Source organism: Rutilus rutilus (genome assembly GCF_951802725.1).
Source record: "Rutilus rutilus genome assembly, chromosome: 14".
Classification (NCBI taxonomy): Eukaryota; Metazoa; Chordata; class Actinopteri; order Cypriniformes; family Leuciscidae; genus Rutilus; species Rutilus rutilus.
The window spans coordinates 28,207,788-28,224,688 of record NC_140219.1 but is presented as its reverse complement, the minus strand read 5'-3'; the positions used below and the strand labels follow the sequence as shown (position 1 = coordinate 28,224,688).

The window sequence follows — 16,901 nt, the reverse complement described above, 5'->3', positions numbered from 1 at the left end:
CTGCAAAGCACATACAGTATAATGTAAGCAATGTGTTGATATCAAGTAACAGCAATCAGTCTCCAATTTCACTTGCAAAAGATAGAAATGACTGAAAGTTCAAATTAAGCAAAACACAAATTTAAATGTTTAAAAAAACTGAACTTATGTTGGATTTATGTTGAATGTCTCCTAAAAGCTTTTTGAGTTACCATGTGACAATACGCCTGAAGTGTGATGACTCATAAACCTCTGAAAGTTGTGCCCATGCCTGACTAGATAACATATTGCAACATTTTAATAAACAAAATCCACATATGTCTCTTAAAGAATGACTGAGGAACTGTGATTCAAGCAACATACTACTCATCAGTTTATTTGATCGGTGACAGATGTACTGTAATCAATTATAATGGCAATGTGCAAGTACCTAGTTTCACTAAATAATAATAATAAAAAAAGTGAAGTGAAGTGTGACCTAATTTAACCAATTATAATTACTGCACATATTTAGGAATATGTACTGTGTTGTACATACAAGAAATATATTGCTATGTTATTTACACACACACAATTTGCTGAAATGTTTATCTCAGGTAAAGCATTGCATGGGTTTCCTACCACAATCTGGCAACTCATCAACAGCTTAATTACACAAACTACATTTAAGAGGAAGAAGAAAAGTGTTGCACTTTCTAAATACAAAAAATGTTTAGATTCTGAGACACAGAAATGCCTGTTTTGCATTTTAATTACTTTTCTGCCAGCTTGGGTTGCTCAAATCTGCTGTTTAGTGCAGAGCAGCCAAAAAGGTGAAACGTCAGGCATGATTTATTCAGCTGACAGAAGCCCAATGATGACCCATGATGACTCTCAGACCATTTTGGACAATTTTATTCTCTCTGCATTCCTGTCTCTTTCATGCTGCTACCAGCTGCTGGTAGGATAACTACTCTAAATCAGGATACTGACTGAATGAATATTTACATGGGCCTGTAAATAAGTCCAACAATTTACATCCAGTATTTTCTGGTTTGGTATTTGAATGTATTATGAATTATGATTGGTCTAACTGCTGTTGCACACCCTACTTGCACAGAAAACTACTTGCACTGTAGAAATGATCTAGTGGGAGCTTATGCAATAAAGCATAATCATAAGTTTACTATATCTTGCAAATGATTGGGTCTCTAGTAATATTAAAGTTTCATACAAATTAGTTTTGCTTTGACTTTTGAGGGCATAATTTATGTTAATTCAAAAACTAATTCAAATTGATCTTTGGTGACTTGAATTACTGTGGAATACTGGCTGATTGCCCTGAACTCAAGACAGAGATTCACTTTACTTTTAAAATATTAACTAAATTCATACATAATTATGTCAGAGATATTGAAAAAAATCATCAAACCTCAACGCTTCTTTTGAAGTTAACTTTTGCTCAGGCTTCAGTTCTGTTTAATATGCAAGGGCATAAGTCAAATTTATGTGCATTTATTCAAATAGGATAAAGCTCAAATTCTAATGAAACCACAAAGTTCCCCCTAATGTCCAAGAGGAACTACAGTGAATTTCTCAATATGCACTGAAATATTTATAAGAAAGCTCTGAAGGAAAAAAATGGCATGCTATTTGTGATAATTAGATGCTGAGACAGATCTCAACTTGAGTCCCTTGGAACAAATATTGTGTCTTACCTCAAGATTCCTGTTGACAAAACGTTACAGGTGAAGACGAAGTGTATAATTGTTTGCAGATGACTTGTTAAAGTTCCGTAATTTTGTTTATCCCTGTACTTGACTGAGCAGGAACTGTTGGAGGCTCTGAGTGATGGAGGCTTATCTGGAGAAAGTCGGACTCCAGGAGTAGCAGTCAACTACATCTGGAGAAGTGCTTAACTCCCACCTACACTCCTCCTCTGAACTGGCCTGTACAGGGGGAGGGAATGCTGGGAGACTTGGCTTCCATCCATCCCCTCTCTTCCTCCATTACCTGCGCTTCCTGAAGTTGTTTCTTTCCTGATGTTTTTCTTTGTCCTTGTGCCTGCACTTTGCTCTCTTCTACTCCACTCTTCTCTTACTCACTGTTCTGTTTTCTCACTTTTAAACACATTAATAATTGCGTGCATATGCAAACACATGCTCACCTCAGTGTGTCCCACTCACACTCCTTTTCATTTTCAGACATTCACATTCTGTTTATTATTCCCCCTTCTGTTCAGTTTCCAGCAGTTCCATGAACTTTTAAAAGGCCACGAGAGCTTATTTTCTAAAGCTTAATTAATGCATGAGAGACTAATTGCCAGTGACAAAACTATTGTTTGCAAAATATTAATCAAATCAACTAGTCATAGAATAAATGAATGGGAAAGAGTATCACGAAAGTTCACTGTCAAATATGCACAGTATTATATTGTGCTCATTTGGTAACCTTGGGTAAAAATGCTGGTCAATTAAAGGACTGAAAGGTTCTAAGTTCAAAACCAGATTTTCATCTTTACGAACAGAAGGATGATTTTTTTTTTTTTCTTTGCTTGAGGTTTAGTCTGTTGCCACAGAAAATTATTTTGACTTGTCCCTCAGTAATGCATTTACAATGGAAGCCTATAGGCAGAAATGTGAAGTTCCCTTTCTGGTAATCTTACTGTATATGTATCATGCCAAAGCTGTCAGTTTTACACGATTTACATTATCATGGCAGCAAACAAGGTTAATAAGTAAGAGATGATTTATGTACAGCCCGTCGATAATCTGATAATATTCAACTATACTATATTTGAGATAAGTTTCTTTACTGTATTTTGTGGTAAGGCTTTTATTAATACAAAAAATAGTCCACCACAACGTACAAAACAATCAGCCTAGCAACAAGACAAACACTATTACAGTAATATACTTAACCGTTGTGATTATCCTTACGCACGCCATAGGTTGCCGACCGCTGCTCTAGTGGCTACCCTTACGAAAAATAAGTTTTTCAAGTGTGCTACAGCTACTATACTTCTTTTAAACTAAAAATAAGAACGTATACTTTCAGTCTACTCTTTATGTATACTTCTCATAAATATAGGCCTCCTTAAAATTCCACTTGTATACTTGACTAATACTGACAGAAAAGTCTAAGAATATGTGGCCTATATTTGTACGATATACTTAAAAGTATAATTAAATATTAAGTAAATATTAAGTATACTTGGCTTGTATTTGTGTTTACTCTTTTGATTGAGTAGCCTAATAAATACTTTTTTCAGATAGTTTTTCACACTGCATTATAAACTTACATTGTTTGAAAATATTGACTAAGTGTTACCGAAAACGGTAACACTTTTAAATATGGATCCTTCGTTAATGAATAACTACACAGGAACAAATGAGTAACACAATGTTAACAATCTAGTAACTACAGTTAACTAACAAGTAACTCTGATTAACGAATTAGTAAGTAATAGCACACAGATTTAAGTGGTAGTTCACTATTAACTAATCAATAACTACTATTTTTTTAATACTTCCCAGAGAACTACTGAATTTTTTACAGATTTAAGTGGTAGTTCACTAATAACTAATCAATAACTAAAATTTTTTAATACTTCCCAGAGAAATAATGAAAAAAATTCACAATTCATGCAAAACTTAATAACTAATGCAGGAAAAATTACTAGCACTAGATTAACATTACTGCTAGATACTGTACACTAATTATCAATATGTATTGCGTAGCAGACTTATGATTTGGGAAAGCTGTCAATAATTAGCCTATGCACTGCTGTCTTTTAGAGAACTATTCATAAACTAAATAATTTTTAAGAATTGTTTTTATAAATGCACTTGTCTGGAACACTTACCCTGTGGCCGATTTTCCGGCATTCCTCTGGACTGGCTTTGAATAACTTGACTCATCATGGTGAGTACTGGAACATACTGAGTCATCAGCCATCCAAATACCAGTTATTTTATTATTTAACCTACCTCTCAAAATTGTTTTTATGTATGTCTCTTTGTTCATATGTATATATATATATATATAAATATGTGTGTGTATAAATATCCTGTGAATGATTAGATGATTCTACCCTTTCGGGTTGGCTCTTCATTAGTAACTACAGCATGGAATCATGATAACTAGTAATGACTCAAGTGTTAATGCATACTTTTATAGGACTTACAAATTATTTGGATCCGTATTCTAAAGTGAAGATCATGTTAACTAACTAGTAATGACTCAAGTGTTACTACATACCTCTATAGGAACTATTAATTATTTGGATCCGTATTCTAAATTGAAGATCATGTTAACTAACTAGTAATGACTCAAGTGTTACTACATACCCCTATAGGAACTACTAATTATTTGGATCCGTATTCTAAAGTGAAGATCATGTTAACTAACTAGTAATGACTCAAGTGTCTCAAATGACTCAAGCTATAATAAAATAACTGGTATTTGGATGGCTGATGACTCAGTATGTTCCAGTACTCACCATGATGAGTCTAGTTATTCAAAGCCAGTCCAGTGGAATGCCGGAAAATCGGCCACAGGGTAAATGTTCCAGACAAGTGCATTTATAAAAACAATTCTTAAACATTATTTAGTTTATGAATAGTTCTCTAAAAGACAGCAGTGCATAGGCTAATTATTGACAGCTTTCCCAAATCATAAGTCTGCTACGCTATTACATATTTATAATTAGTGTACAGTATCTAGCAGTAATGTTAATCTAGTGCTAGTAATTTGTCCTGCATTAGTTATTAATTAGTTTTGCATGAATTGTGAAATTTTTTCATTATTTCTCTGGGAAGTATTGAAAAATAGTAGTTATTGATTAGTTATTAGTGAACTACCACTTAAATCTGTAAAAAAATTCAGTAGTTCTCTGTGAAGTATTAAAAAATAGTAGTTATTGATTAGTTAATAGTGAACGGTAGTAAGTCACTTAAATATGTGTGCTATTACTTACTAATTCGTTAATCAGAGTTACTTGTTAGTTAATTGTAGTTACTAGATTGTTAATATTGTGTTACTCATTTGTTCCTGTGTAGTTATTCATTAACGAAGGATCCGTATTTTAAAGTGTTACCAAGAAAGCAGATATGTTCCTAATTCTAAGGATCTGGGGCCTCATTTATAACCATTGCGTACGCATAAAACAGGCCCTGAAAGAGGCGTACGCCATTTCCGACGCATAAGTTGTGATTTATAAAAACAAACTTGACGGGAAAATTTGCGCACCTGCACGCAAACTCTGACCCATGCGTACGAACGTTTTGGAGATGGAGCAGTTTGGCGACACCGATGGTGAGCTGGAGTTAAATGTCTTTTTGGTCACTTTTAGACAGAAATCTAAAGACATATACAGAAAGATGATACAAAATATAATTTCACTCACCAAGCCTATCACTTGAAGCAAATATCCATCCCTTCTTCAATGTCCACGCCAGCGAGCGCGTTGGGCCGTTTAGTGAAACTGACGCAAATAACAGTTTAAATAAATAAAATAATGATTTAAACTATGTTTTACTTCTGATATAAACATTTAGATTAAATATGGCATTCAAATTAATGGAGTTTAACACTTAAACATGAAATCATTTCTGAGAAGTTACAACATTTTTTTATTTTCAATCAATAGAAATATTTGTTGTGGATGCGATGTTTTTGAACACTTTTCCTGTGGCGTGCTGTGTTTTAATGTTTAACCACAGAGATAATTGCTTATCATGATAATACCAGATTGTCTGAGAAAATAGTTTCGTGCAAATAATGCCTAAGGCCTATCTGTTTCCATTAAAAATATAAATCAAATAAAAATACAATTCGGCCAGTGGAAAAGATTGAGAAAAACTTTCTCTGAAATGTTTTTTACACTATTTGATTTATGTATTCAAAAACAAGGCAAGAAATAGGCAACTACTTGATTTTTATTAATGTAATGTGTCTTGTACCGTTAATAAACGTTATAACATGGATGAAAAATCATATGCAAATGATATGCAGATGAGGATCTGCATAGTAAAACTAGGCGTTGTAAGCTCCATATATGGTTATTTCGGGGTGGAGACGCATGTGCGCACAATCTTCCGCTGACTGGGATTTATAAAGTGAATTCTGCGCAGGTTCTGGCGTACGAACGGTTTTATAAGTCTGAATATTTTTTTGCGTACGCCATTTTTGGCTTTCGGGCGCACGTACACTTTTAGTAAGGATCCTACGCACAGTTTTATAAATGAGACCCCTGATTTTTGTTGTGTAAGCTAGTCCACTGGTAGTATACATAGGAATCTACTTCACTGTTTCCCGCCAGTGACTGAATTTTCAAGCTATCCATGCTTTCACTGTTATAGGGGGTGCTATTACGCATCTTCTGAAAGAGTACAGAATCTCCAGATCAAAACACAGGTGAGGAAGAAGCAGAAATGAGTGATAGAAGATTGCTTACGCAAATGTAAAATAACACGATCATCAAACATTAAACAGCAAAACATAAGTTCAAAACTGCTTAATGTTACTGAATGAAATGTTGAACCCATGAAGAGGAAAGGACCGTGAAGCTTTGGGGGTGTCTATGGACTCAAACTACTACTTCTATTTTTTGACCATCATTCTGAATCCGATCCGGATGTAGTCTTTGACAAAAATGCGATTTTCTCAGCTTTTTGTTTAAAATGTTGCTTTTTTTAAATGAAACATACCCACATTCAAGTGCTGATGAAAAATTAATAAAATAGAATAAAAGAATAAAATTATTTTAAAATGAAAATAGTTGTTTTCTACTATTACTCTTATACTTAAAAGTAGACTTAAATACACAAAAAAATGCACACTAACACGTATACTTCTAGTACATTAGTATACTTACTACAAATTATACTTAAAAATATACTTGAACTTTACTTAAGTATACTTAATCAAATTAACTTGAAGTATATTTATTTTTGTAAGGGTAGCTGTTGAGAATACATCGGTTGCACACTCTTTATTGAACTACACATTGGAAATGAATGACTGCACTTGATAATGTCTCCTCAAATAGTGCACTATATATAAGGGTATAAATAGTCAACTCGATGTCACAGGAAAACACAACTATTTTACGAGGTGGCATTTTCATATGAATTCAATGTGAATCATACGTAAACATGAAAAAAAAGTAGGCATGGAGGTCCATGAATGGTCCTAAAACATAATCGTAACTGCGGAGTAGATCTGCAAGATTCTGGATAAATTGAGAATCACATTTTTTTTTTTGTTTCAAATAGAGGTCACGATTCTAAATGAAGTTTTATGTAACAAAGTTCAGGAGCACGTTCAGGTAATCAACCAATCAGCTCAAGAGGAAGCCGGTATAAATAAAGCCTTTCCTCACCTCTGTCTCATGTCAAGTTTCACAGCATCCCTCCACCACACCACACATCTCACCTCACTCTAGGCTGGTTTCTATCCCAGTAAAATGGGGAGTACTCTGGGTTTGGGCAAAATTCCGAGCTCGGAGCCCTCCCCCGGACAGCATGCCAAATACGCTTAAAATACTACATCTGATTTCATGTACGTGTGAACTCGTGAAACTACACAAAATAACGTAATTTACTAGAGGTTCTAAAAAAAAAAAAGTTAATTGCTGCAATGTATGTATAATGTATGTCCGACCTTTAAACTTTTATCCCAATATTTCTTAATATATGTAAATAACGATTTTAACGATTAACTGTGCAGCTCTACAGGGGTTTAAGGAGATCATAACATACAAAAACATACGAATGAGATTGTGATTGGAGACACAAAGCTTTTTAAAGAATCAACTGAACCAATTGCTTCGCAAAGTAATTCACTGTTTCGAAGCATTCGAAGCACCTCATGCTGGTGATGCCTGCTGCAAATCAGTGTAAATGCAACATCAGGCCAAACATGCATAAAATATAGCTTTTACAAACCCATTGCAAATGCTTTATTGAAAATATAAACTATCAAATGCAATTAACTAATAATCTAATACAATTAAATATTAAATGTCTGTATAATATGCGTATAATGTTCTTTTATCAATTTTCAGGGCTTGTTTTGTTTGTTCAATGGATGGCTCAGTAAACAGGCCAATAAGAGACTACTAACTACTATTATTCCTTTTAATTATACAAATGTCTCATTAAAACATCTATAAATGTATAGAAATTAGAAAGTGATCAGGTAAAAACCATAGACAATTGTTACAATTGTCGCCACTGGGGGGCAATCTCAGTGAATCGACAGTTATGACATAACAAAACCTTGTTTACTGAAATCACGTGACTTTGAAAGTTTGATACGCGCTCCAAACTATTGACTGGAAACAAAATATTCATAAAGGTTTCTAAGGTTCATAAAGCAGTGTTTCAAAAGCGCTCATCTCTACTTGTCCTTCTATGGTTGTATTTTGGTGTTCTCAGTTCACTTTCAAACATTTGTTCGATATTCCACTATGGGAAACGCCTCGGGCGTGTTTTTTTTTTTTAAGTGCTGGTGTTTCGCGTGCGTTCGGCCAATCAACGTACACTGGTAGTTCCTATAGTGCTGGTTTAGACTGAAGTAGGAGCTAAATTAGTTCCTCCAAAAGGAGTTCCTTGAACTAAAATTGTTCCTAGTTCCTACACACCAAAATCCGGGTACTTCCGCCAAGAGATCTAGGAACTATGAAAAGGTTCCTCCGGAGCAAAAGCCCCTTATGTTTACGTCTGCTAGGACTGATGGGCTCAACTGTCTCGGTTATTCCACTGGGACTGTTGTGAATGAGAGAGTTTCAGCTCTGGATGGCAGCACAGCATTTGTGTCCAAAATGCCACTTCAACCGTAAAGTGATAGTGTCATCACTCTGCATGCGGGCTCTCCGTCACTGGAGGGATCACGCGTTTCTCTACTCAGGGACTCTGCTGGGGGCAGTTTCTCTGAGAAAGGTGGTTACAACGGATGCGTCATTTACAGGTTGGGGTGCAGTGTGCGAGGGCAGGATAGCGAAAGGGAGATGGCCCATCTCGCTACAGAACACGCATGTAAACTTCCTAGAATTGTTAACAGTGTTTCTGGCATTGAAACATTTTGTGCAGTCCTAGGGAACCACCATATTTGGATCAAATCAGACAACACAACAGTGGTGGCATACATAAATCACCAGAGAGGCACACGTTCTCCTCAGCTTCACAGTCTGGCACGAAAGCTGATTGTGTGGGGCATGCAGCATTTTTAGTCATTACAGGCAACGCATGTCCCGGGAATAATGAATATGGGGGCTGATCTCCTGTCCAGGGTAAACCCCCTGTACGGAGAGTGGACTTTCCAGCCTCAGGTAGTGAGCCAGTTGTGGGAGAGGTTCTGCCGAACTGCCGTAGATCTCTTCGCCTTACACGAAAACACTCATTGCCCTCTATTCTTCTCTCTGGCAAGAGACGGTGCACCTATGGGTGTGGATGCTCTGGCGCACACTGGGCCAAAATGCACGACTGTACACGTTTTCTCCACTGAGTCTGATCCAGTGCTGATCCTACACTTTTGGGGGCCCAAAGCAAAACTTTGTGAAATGGCCCCTGTCAGTGCATTCTTTAAAACCCCAAAATTGTTTAACAAACACAACCCGAAAGTAACATTTCATCATGGGGCATTTCTAACGAAACACGGTGGAGACCTGGACTGGAGTTATTGGTTTTACGACTTGCTTATGAATTTATTGCTTTGTCAAGACTAAATAAGTTACAAAAATACATACTTTCTTAATTTTTGGCACTTTTTTTCTGTTCCAGAAGGGTAGTTTCGTTTTGCAGCCATAGCCATGTCAAGACACATGTTATTATCTGCTGCACTGCAAGATGTCATTATTTTATATAGTGATGAGAAATGGGGCCCCTGGTGGTTCTGGGGCCTATGCAACTTGCGTAGTTTGAGTATAGAGAGGATCGGCTCTGGTCTGATCGTACCAACACTAAAAAGATTAAGGGGATGTGGTCACTCAGTCATACTAATCGCCTCAATCTGGCCAGGGAAATTGTGGCTGACGGAGACAATTTAACTCCTGTGCGACCAGCCCTGGCCTCTCTCGTTGGGCAGGAAACTCCTCTCTCAAGCAGGTGGGGAGATTTTTCACTTGGCCACGGACAAAATGACTCTTTGGGCCTGGCCCTTGAGAGGTTAAACTTGAAAGTTATGGGTTTGCCTGTGAGGGTGATTGAGACTATTCAGAATGAGAGAGCGGCTACAATGCGTATGATCGGAAATGGAATGTGTTTGAGCGATGGTGCACACACAAACACGTCTTTCCTTTTCTCTGTTCTGTTGTGGATGTGTTTTCTGCAGGAGCTTTGGGATAAGGGCAGAACCTTTTCAACTTTTAAGGTTTATCTTGCTGCAGTTTCTGCGTGTTGTGTTGATTGACAGGAATACCATAGGTCAACACCCGCTCATTTGCAGGTTTATGAGAGGTGCGTGGTGTTTGCACAGGGTTTCAAAGCCACTGATTCCGCTGTGGGATCTGTCTTTGGTCCTTAATGCATCTCAGCCCCATTTTGAGCATATATATAATATTGATTTAAAGCTCCTTTTGCTAAAGTCTGCTTTATTATTGGCTCTTTCGACCGTGAAGCGGGTTAATGAACTTCAAGCTTTGTCGGTTCATAACTCCTGTATGCAGTTTGCTATGGATTACTCGAGAGTAACTCTCAAAACTAATCCAGCGTTTGTGCCTTAAGTAAGCGAGTCAGCTCTCGTCTGTAAACAAGTGGATTTACTGGCTTTCCATCTGCAGCCTTTTTCCTCATTGGAGGATGAGTGGCTTCATTGCTTGGGTCCTGTCTGTGCGTTGCGTCACTACACTCTAAAAACTCCTGGGTTATTTCTTCAACCCATTTTCTGGGTTATTTGTGTTGGGTTAAAATTATGGGTTATTTTTTCAGAGAGTAACCATTTTCTGGGTTATAGGGCTAATATTTTGACCCAATTCATGGGTTGTTTGGGTTTCTGGGTTATTTTTCAAAGAGTAACCCATGTTCTGGGTTATAGGGTTGGCTTTCTCTCTCTCTCTCGCCCGCAGTTGTTCTGGAATTTTCTCACAACAGTCGTTTGAAATAACCGTCGCTTTCGCGCTCGATCCGTTTTGGCCTGTGCTTCATCGGTGCAACTTCATCTATATTCAAGGTAAGAGAGTATTTTCAGTGTTGATGTAATGTAAACGTTTCTGTGTCCATGTCCTGGTGCTAGTTTATCACCATTTGCTAAAAAAAATACGTTGAGAGTGAGACTAGCGTTAGCCGTGGTAATTCTGTGGTTGGCATGTAGCCGTGGCTATCACGACAACATCTAGGACAACTCGAGGTAACGTTATCACACACCGGACGCGATTTTGAACACGGTCCTGAGCCGTTGCTGGGTGTCGCGCATAGATATATACAGTACACTATATGTAAGTTATATCTACGGGTGTCGCGGACAGATGCCGGATGGCGCCGCCGGTGTGTGTACACTCATAGAGAATAATGTGTTCGAATTTTAAAAACGCGGCACTGCGCTTCGCGTCCGGTGTGTGAGCCCCTTGAGAGACTGCACGTCCGGTGGTGGTGAGCGATACCTCGAGTTGTCCTAGAGACGCGACGCGGCGCTTCTCGTCCGGTGTGCAAACCCCATAGCCGCGGCTACAGAGCGACGAGGCAACACAATAGCAGCTAGTTGAGTTATGTTTTCCAGCTGCGCCGTGCTTATCATATTATACAGTGCTCTACTGGCTGAAGTAGTGAGAGTTAAAGAAGCGGGTCAAGTCTTCAAATTGTTGCCAACCTAACCTCTATATTGCTATGTTTTCTCCAGGTCATCTTGAATGGACAGTTTTGTCGCTGATAAGCTAACTGAGTGGCAGCTGTCTGAGCTGACAGAGAATTTTAGAGGTGAGCATTTTACTCTTATTGCCCTTATATCATCATCTCTCTATACCTACATTTTTTTTAATAAGACTTAAATGTGTCAGTGCAAGATTTTGTTGTGCCTTGTCTTTAAGCTGTTATGCATAAGAATGGGCAAGATATTCACCTTTGCATTAATGTCATTACACTTTTTAATGAAAGAAAAGATGTCATTCACACAAAATGGGTAACATTAATGCTGCAAAAGAACCACATTAGTTAACTAGCAATTTGGGCCACGTAAAAAAAAAAAAAAAAAAAAAAAAAAAACTGCACTGGATTCCCTTAAAAGTGATTATTTGTTAGCTTGATAATGAAAGAGTGTCTGGTGAGTGGTTCACAATTGTCTCAACTTATTAACAATACTCATGTTGTCTTGTTTTCTGTCTTTCAGATGAAGACATAGATGAGGAGGCATTTCTTCTCTTTGATGAGGACACTATCAAAAATCTTGTCCCCAAAGATGGCCCCAGGCTTAAATTCCTGAGGCTCTTCTGAGAATTGTTGTTTATTTTTCTATTTTTTATTTCTAATATTGTTATTACAGTGTGACCTAAAATAAATAGGAAAATAAACATGTCCAAGTGTGTGTTTTTTCATATAGATTTTAATTTAATGCAATAAAAATGTAAAAGTGCTTGTAGTGTGTAATATAATGTAAAACAAAGTTTTATTTTCTGAAATAAGGCATACTGGGATAGTGAGGTTAAGTTAGGTTATTTTTGACCCAACTCCTGGGTTAAAAAAGGATCAACTAATTTTTGGGTTATTTCTACCCAGATGTTGGGTTTTTTAAACCCAACATTTGGGTCAGGTATTTAACCCAGAATTTGGGTCAAAAAGCATAACCCAATTTTCTGAGTTGAAATAACCCATAAATTAGTTGGTCCCTTTTTAACCCAGGAGTTGGGTCAAAAATAACCCATTATGGGTTATTTTTGACCCAGGAGTTTTTAGAGTGTATGTGGACAGAAATAAATCACTAAGGAAGAGTTATCAGTTATTTGTTTCATGGGCTATTTCTCATAAGGCTAAACCTATTTCACGTCAGCACCTGTCCCACTGACCCCCATATTAGGATATAATAGCATGGGAAGGGCTGAGGGCTCATTCTACCCTACCAGAGGTATGGCTACATCATGGGCACTATTTAAGGGCGTTTCAGTCAGGGCATATGTGTGGCAGCAAGTTGGGCTTCACTTCACACATTTGTCCAATTTTATAGACTGGATGTCACAGAGCCATCACTGGCTCATTCCATCCTGTGTGTAATAAAACATAAAACAATCAAAACACTTGCTTGTGAGGTGTTTTTTGCTTTTTGTTCACATATATTCCTGTTCTATTCTGAAAATAGTTACGGATGTTGTGTCTATGTTATATACACTGAGTTGGTTGAAATGCCCCTCTTCGGACAGCATATCTGCAATACAGGAGTTATATATCCCACATTTCTATATCCCATAGTGAGATATCGAGCGAATGTTTAAAAGAGAACTTCAGGTTACTTACTTAACCCCAGTTCTCTGATAACATGAGTTAGGTATCTTACCACACTCCCCTTCTTGCAGTGGCAAGCGTCTCAAACTTGTGAAAAACTATCTGCGATCGATAATACTTTTACATGCAACCAAATAATCCATTAGTAATAGGTTTGACGGCTCAATCGGACTGAAAAGCCTTCATGTAAACACCTTAATCAATCCGATTGAGCTCAATCCGAATGAAATTTAGATCGGATTGAAAGGGGTGGTTTATTCCGGGTGGTTCTAATCCGATCGAGAGGACATGTAAACACTGATCGGATTGAAAACCGAAACTGAAAGGACTGCGCATGACGTATGACGCACGGAACGAGCTGTTCTTCCTGTTGAATAAAGTGTCATATAAATGAGTGTCCCATCATTTTAAAATTATCCTTTCACTCAGCGTCTTTGAAGTGGAGCAGGACAATGTCCCACCAGTCCTTGTTTCGGATTCTCATCCACAGACGACGTTTTGGGCGCGAGGAGGGACATTTTTACTGAGTGATAAATATAAGCAACACGGCACAACGGTTCATATTATGACCAGAGACGGATATTAAGTCTGCTGTTTAAAACAAATAAAGAACTAATGTAGGAAAATAGTTAATATATGCAAACAGCGGGAAACTCTGTATATTTGTGGAGCGCATGTCAAAAAAATCTATTCTGATTTGAATCTAGTAACATAAACGCATACACCAGCCCGATCTTTATTTAGTGTTCATGTAAACACTATGTTCGTATTTATCAATCGGAATGAATTCAGTCCAATTGAAAAAAGGTGTGCATGTAACAGCCACAAGATCGTATGATTGGATAGGCCGAAATTTCAATTGAGCAATTAAATCTGTTGCAAATTGGATTAGCCTACTCCAAGAAGAGTTTGCAGCAGCCAAAGCAAGAAAGGTCCTCTTAAAATGGTGAGTCAATTGTATTAATTCATTACACCTGTTTTAAATCAACAGTAGGGGTCAATATGTGATACATTGGCATTTTCTTTGGAAAAATTTGAACGTAGGGGGCGGCATATTTCGGCCCTGCTTCCAGGATCAGTCAAGCCCGAGGCGTTTCCCATACCGCACTCATTTTATCAGAGAACCGGGGTTACGTATAGTAAGTAACCTAAAGTTCAGCCTCTTTGTGTTTTGTTTTCCAGTTTCTGAGTTAGTTGTATTTTGACATTACTTTAATAAAACTTTACATTTGGATCAATCTCTCCCTCGTCTCTGAGTTCGCTGCATTACACCAATTTGCCAAAATGTGTTTGGAAAATAGTTATGATTGCCATGGCATTGTGTTGGTATAGGGGGCGATTTTGGACACAGCTCAAGTGTGATACAAGAGATGTGAAAGTAGCTCCGGTTTTATTTACCCAGATGAACGGACTGATATACATCATTGCCATATGTATATGCCATTGCAAGTTCGGTTGAGCTTCTGTTTATGTTTGCTGATCAATGTTTATGTGAATAAAAAACGAAATTAAATCTGTTCATTTTGCAAAGCGATCGAGTCTCTTCAGAACATTTGGACTAAACTTCTCAATTCATATGGATTAGTTTTACAATCTCTTTATGAACAATGGAGAGACATAAATCTCTCAGATTTCATTAAAAATACCTTCATTTGTGTTTCGAAGATGAACGAAAGTCTTAAGGGTTTGGATATGAGGGTGAGTAATTAATGACATTAATGATAAAAAACCTATCTATCTATCTATCTTACAGTGTCGCATTAAATATCACAGCTTTTCTCCATTGTGACGTCCTGTCAGCTCCAGCCCATCAATAAGGCTGCAATCCTTCCTTTCTTGCACCCTGTGAGGCGCATTTGGATCCTTCATTTTGCTTTCTTTTCACGATCCCCTCTCTCTCTCTCTCTCTCTCTGCCGTCCTCCAACAGCGGGAGGAAATGCATGCTTTTCATCATTCCAGCCTTGTCTCTCAGCCACAGCTGGCAAATTAATTTAGGTGCTTTCTACACTGCAGCTCAGAGTCACATTTGAACACAGAGCATGGAGCCAAAACAATAATATAGTCGAGGCAAACCTTGAGAAATCTTTAGGACACACAGAATATTTGGGCACACTGTCATAGAATAAAAAATAATAGCATTCATGGCACAAGTTGTTCTCTTTCCCTGTGAGTTGTTATTAAAAAACCATTGCTTAATACTGTAATTGACATGTTTTCTATTCTTACTGCACACTAAAGGGTTGTTTCGGCGTCTAAACAATGTTAAACACCAAAGGAATGTTAATGATCAAGCTTAGACAGTCAAACAGGGGAATGAGAAGCACTGACTGAAGCAAGTGGGCTGTGAGTGCTCTCATCTTACAGAAATAAGCTTCTGTTGCATTTCCCACAACATTCTTCTCAGCACTGGGAAACAACTTTAGGCCTCAAAATTAATACTGCTAAAATACTGCAAGAGCAATCAGGGCTGTGCCAAGTAGGGCCCAATAAGGTCCTCTAAGGAATATATTAATTGGGTCTGGAGAGGGGGCCATTTATTTTATCAAATACATTTTATTTGGAGGTGATTTAGTGAAGGCCGACATTGAGATTATCTTACAGGGCCTAAGAAGTTTGTATCTGGAAGTATTTTTGAAATGAAAAAACATTTTAGAAGGAGGTTAAATAAAACAATGCAATGGTAAACTTGTGTAATGTTTTATTTTAACTAACAGTTTGAAGCACCCTGTTGGTGGCTGGAGAAGGCGCTTTGCATAATATCTCATTATACAACTCATTATATGCCAGAATGGAGGCAAAGAGCACTGAGAAATTCAATCACAGCTAGCTTAGTCAACCGCCGGAAAACATTTGAGCGCAAATGCGTGATGGGTGGTTGGACTGTTTATCAGATGGAAATGTGGTAATATAACTAAGCATTTCTGTAATCTTTTAAAATGTTATTCTATGTGGGTTTGACTTTCAGTGACAAAGGCTTTCAGATTTTTTCTTTTTCTATATTTACATAAATTACTAGTCTCAATAATCCAGCTCAACACATTTTTTTCATAAAAATTTGTTTAATGTTTTTGTTCTGGTGATTTGACAAATCTGTGAGTCCCTTGAATACGCAATTGACTTGAACAAATCCTTAATTCCTAAAATAAACTTTACAGTGTAATTCATTCAGCACTTTTTATGCTATGGACATGAAGGATAACTGAAATCATAAGGGCTTGACATTACTCACATTTAGAACTGCTTTTGTTGTATGAGAGTTACAACTGGTAGTATGGTTGTCAAGCACTGATTGTGTGAAAGTAGGTGTAGGTCAGTAACCTAACAATGCCCTGGCAACCATCCGAAACACCCCAGCATAGTGACGGTGAGGTTCGTATGTGCTAGCACTGACCCCAAATCCAGTTCAATTTAAAATCATGAGGTTGTTCAAAAATATTGATTCAGTCAGGAACAAAACAATTGCTTCTCAAATCGAAGGCAGCGTTCTAACAAGGCTGCATATCTCGGCCGGG

General features: G+C 37.5%; 1 long non-coding RNA gene across 1 annotated transcript; it reads left to right on the top strand.

The window, feature by feature from the left end:
* Positions 1-10,809: 10,809 nt before the first annotated feature.
* Positions 10,810-12,516, top strand: LOC311303752. The gene is made up of 3 exons (XR_014629825.1): positions 10,810-11,130; positions 11,797-11,873; positions 12,283-12,516. It is a non-coding gene; the product is annotated as an uncharacterized lncRNA (long non-coding RNA).
* Positions 12,517-16,901: the final 4,385 nt, after the last annotated feature.